Consider the following 5,245-nt stretch of genomic DNA (forward strand, 5'->3'; position numbering starts at 1 on the left):
CAACAAGAAGTTTGGCAAAGGTGAAATGGACAAGAGATGTTGCAGAGAAATGGACAGACCTTGAAAACAGCTTGGATATGGAGGGTGAGAGATAATGAAGAGATCAGGATGACTCCTAGATTGGGAGGAAAGATAATGAGTTCTGTTTTGGATATATTGAGTTTGGCAGTTTAAGTACAGTTTAAGTGTACTGGACATCCAGTTCAAAATGTCTGAAAGGCAGTTGGAGATGTGAGATTGGAGGTCAGCAGAGATTTTCAGGTAGGATAGGTAGATTTGAGAATTATCAATATAAATATGGTAATTAAATCATTAGGAGCTGATGAAATTATCAAGTAAAGTAGTATAGAGGGAGATGAGGGCCTTGAGGGGCACCTACAGTTAGAGAGCATGATTTGGAAAAGGATCCAACAAAGGAGACAGAGAAGGAGCTGTCAGAGACATAGGAGGAAAATTAGGAGAGAGGGATGTCCCAAAAACTCAGAGAGAAAAAAATATCAAGGACAAAAGGGTGATCAACAGTGTCAGAAACTTCAGAGAGGTCAAGGAGAATGAGGATTGAGAAAAGGCCACTGGATTTGGCAACTAAGAAACTATTGGAAGGAACAGTTTTGGTGGAATGAGGTTAGAAGCCAGATTTTAAGAGAGTGAGGAGAGAAAGTGGATGATTTTATTGAGAAACTTAGTTACAAAGGGCAGAAGAGATATAGAATGATGGTTAGAGGGGATAGAATGATCAAGTGAGAATTTTTTCAGGCTCAGGGAGACTTGGGCAAGTTTGTAAGCAGTAGAAAATGAGCCAGTAGACAATGAGTAAAAGAATCTGTTGCTTGAACAAGTAGAGGGGATAACCTCTTCTCAGTAAAGAGTAAAACCACTTCTTCATATAAGACAGGGGTAAAGGAGAAAAGAGTGGCAGAAAGCACCTGAGGGATAGGGATTAAGAAAGAAGTGAAAAGAGATTTGAGCGATAAAAGAAAAGGTTTGAAAGTGTGGCTGTGAAGAGTGGGACAGTGAGTTAAGAGAGGTAGACTAGGATTGCCTAGCAGCAGTGAGAGCCCAGCTGAGGATGTGTAACATAAATTTATGGTAAACCCAGTGTTATTGCCTCTCTTTTCATTCAGCAGCATGTGTGTAGGTGAAAAAGCAATGAATTATTGGAATGATCCAAGACTGAAGCTTGACAGCAAGGGATTCAAGAGAGGAGGACAGTGTAGAGTTGAACTGGCTCACCAGAGGTCACAATGGGGAGGAGAGGAGAAAGCAGCTAGTGCAAGGGAGATGACCTGGAAGAAAATTGAAGGGTCAAGGGATTGAAGATCATGGCATGGATGAACAGTAGGGTTATGTAAGGGAAGGCAGAGGGAGAGGTGGTCAGATAAGAGGATTTTTGGAATTCTTGAATGTGGAGGTGGTACATTTGTGGATGATGGCAAGATCAAAAACATGACCATCTTCGTGTGTGACTGAGGTGAGATGGAAGAGTAGTTTATGGGAGATTAGTAAATTGGAGAACTGCTGGGATAAAGTATTTGAAGGAGTTGGCATGTATGTTGAAATCCGGTAGTGTGAGGGCAGGAGATGGGGAGGAGAGAAAGATTTTGAGCTAACTACTGAGCTCATTGAAAAAGGAAGAGGAGTGACCTTGAGGTCTATAGACAACAGCTACCAGGATTTTGATTGGGTGGTAGATATAAATAGCATGAACCTCCAAGAAAGAGAGATTACTAAGTTTAATTATTAATGTATTAAATAAAGACTACATAGATATAGAATCTTAGACTATAGCCCAGAGTGCAGAGAGAGAGATCCAGTGACTCTGCTCAGGGATAGATAGTCAGTCAACTACAATTTTATTTTGACTTTTCCCCAACAACTCATTTTTATTTCATTTTCAGTTCCAAATTCTTTCCTTTCCCTCTTTCCCACCCATTGAGAGGATAAGAACAACAAAATTCCTTGCATTTTTTTGTTTCATTATTTTGTTTTTTATTTTCACAGCTAATCCATCCAAAGTGGAGGTGGAGATGGGGCTCTCCATCCACCCTTAGCGCCCCATAAGTTGCAGCTCACAAAATATATGCAGGATGGAAATCTTGAATGGAATATAATAAAAGCACCTGCCTCCCAGGGTTGCTGTGGAGATTGAATTTTATATATATATATACACACACACACACATATACATATATATGTATATATATACACATATATATATGTAAAGAGCTTAGACATTTACCAAATGTGGGGTTTTTTAAAGAAGGTCTTGATGCTCTGTAGGGTTCAGCCCCCTTAAGGAAAATGTGAATGTTACCTGTCCTTCCCTCCCCAGTTGTTATTGTGAAACTCGTAGGAAATAATGCACCAAGTCTGGATAACAAGTTAAGATTTGGAAAGAACTGAAACACTAGTTTGTTCTTGTAAGGAAGCTCAGTGTTATCACCTGCCATCTCATTTGCGATGCTAATTACTGAATCAGTGAACCCTTGGGCTGAAGAAGACCTTGGAAACCACCTAGTAAAAACCTCCCATCTTATAGATAAGGATGCTGAGACCAAGAGCAGTGAGGATCACAGATGTAAAACTAGAAGGGCTTCTTAAACAGATGGGAAATAGAGTCCCAGATAAGGGATTTGAGGTATCCCAAGTCATACAGCCAGTCCTAGCTTATATCCATTACAGAATGCCGCTGTCTTTAGTAAACACCCCTTCACACCCCCAACTAATATAAAGTAAACCTTATCCTGGACCACTCTGGCTTATCACAAATTGTGAATTACTAGATCGATATGAATGAAATTTTACTGTAGATGAGGCTTTGGAAAGAGGATGAGAGTTAGGTGGGTAAATTCAGGCATGGGGTAGTGAGGGGTGGTGATCATTTTAAATTCTAGAGTTTAGGGTATCATTCTTGTGAATTTATTTTACCATACTCATGCTGAAGAGTGGTATCTATTCAATCCCAATTCCATACCTCCCCATTGTGTCACTTTCCTTCCCATCTCATCCCATCCCATCCCATCCCATCCCATCCATCCCCTCCAATCCCTTCCCTTCCCTTCCATCCCCTCCAATCCTTTCCCTTCTCTTCCCATCCAATCCCATCCTTTCCCATCCCATCCCTTCCCTTCTCTTCCCACTGCCTTGCCCTATCCTATCCTATCTTAGCCTAGCCTAGCCTAGCCTATTCTATCCTACAAACACTGATTAAGCCTATTCTGTGCTCAGTGGTAGTTCTACGGAGATAGAACTATCTATATGTCCCCCTATACAAGCATTCTATGAAACAGACTATCCTCAAAGAGGTTGCATTCTATAGGAGAGAGGTGATGCATACACAGATAAATAAAGATAGGGCAGCACAATTCCCAGGAAGTTTTTTTTTCTCTGTAAATGCATGTAGATGACAAGAATTTGACCAAAAGAATCCAAGATGCCTCAAGATGCCCTTCTGCCTGACCCACCCACTCACTTCCATGGTTGCGCCACATTTTCCAGAGGCTAAAGGAAGCCACAATTCCTCAGATCTACATAGCTCTTTGGAGTTTGTTGGAAGGCAGCTTGCCAAATGGTTTGAACCATTCAGCTGAGATAACGCGTAAAGTGTTTTGCAAACATTAAATATTATATAAATGCTAACTGACAATGATAATGCCAAGATGTTGGCTAATAATTGGGAAATGAGACTGAGTTCTTGATCTCACTGGCCCTGGGCAAAGAGTAATCTGACACTGGGGCAGGATGTCTGACTGTAGCTTCTAGCTAGAAATGGTGGCTCCTGTCCTTAGATGATTGATTATGACTTATATGGTTAGGACAAAAAGCTCTTAGCATACCCTTATGGCCAGCAAAGCTGGTGGAAGAAAGAAGCTGGGTAGCCACAAGACTAGCCAGGATGCCATACCAGAGATGGTGCAGTGACCAGGAGAGAGAGACAGAGAAAAACAGACAGACAGACAGAGACAGAGAAGGACAGAGAGAGAGAGACAGAGACACAGAGACAGAGACACAGAGACAGAGACTGAGACAAAGAGACAGAGACAGAGAGCAGCATTGATGATATCCCCAGAAGACAATGACAACCCTGCAATATCTAAGCTATCTATTGTCCCCCTATACAAGCATTCTCCCCATACCTGTCTTCCTTACATGTTGTTTTTTGGGCATCTACTCCTTCCATTGGTAGAGTATTTATTGATCAAAGGAAGAAAAGGCTCCTGAGATGTGGAAGCAAGGAGAGAGAGGCTTGCAGGCCTGAAATGCACACCTTCCTCCCCAGGTTGCCAAGGACACTAAGCAGCATCAGTGAGGGCTCTCTTGGGAAGAGATGGGGGCCAGTTGTGGCCAGTTCCCCCCTGGGGAGGTGCCTTATTGCCCATGGGGGGCTGACAGGCAGCTGGGCTAAGCCCTGGAGCTTGAGCTGGGCTGAGCAGAGCAGCCAGAGTGAGAGGCAGACAGCCACCGGCTCCACTCTCCTCTGACATTTGGAAGGCGTCATGGCAGCCAGACTCGCCAATTTGCCTTTTCTGTGAATTCTCTTTTATTTCCCCTTGACAGGAACTCATTTTAAAATACAGCGTTAGTGCCGTCTAATAGCTGGTTAGTTCTGGCAGAGGCACCCGAGTATGTCCCATGGATTTCACAGCGGTTAAATGCATTGAGGCAATGCATTTCCTGGGGTAAAGTCTTGCTCTACACCAGCTCCGTGATTTAGTGATTTCTGTCAGCCACTCTGCTCAGGCCTCCCGGATATTTACTGTCTGCCTTGTTTAGGCACCAGCCGGATTCTGGAGAATTCTGCTCTGGTCCTTAGTGCTTGCCTCTCAACACTGGTTCACTCCAATACTCTGCAGTGCTAGGCAGACAGCACCCTCTCCTTCTCTGCTGTATCTTCCTCAAAACCCAAAGCATCTTTTTAGTGATGAAAACTAAGGACCTGCCCTGGCTACCTAGACTTAATGTATGAGTAAAGTCAGGATAGATAGATGGATGGAGAGATAGGATAAATAGCATAGGGATAGATGGATAGATGGGTGGGTAGATGATTTGATAGATAGACAGACAGACAGAGAGATGGACGGATGGACAGACGGACAGACAGACAGATGGATGGATGGATGGATGGATGGATGGATGGATGGCTGGATGAATGGATGGATGGATGGATGGATGGGTGGATGGGTAGATGATTAGATAGGTAGATAGATAGATAGATAGATAGATAGATAGATAGATAGATAGATAG

Source organism: Petaurus breviceps, unplaced genomic scaffold, assembly GCF_028583685.1.
Source record: "Petaurus breviceps papuanus isolate PSGF00001 unplaced genomic scaffold, PetGlider_PUasm1.0 100, whole genome shotgun sequence".
In the NCBI taxonomy this organism is placed as follows: Eukaryota; Metazoa; Chordata; class Mammalia; order Diprotodontia; family Petauridae; genus Petaurus; species Petaurus breviceps.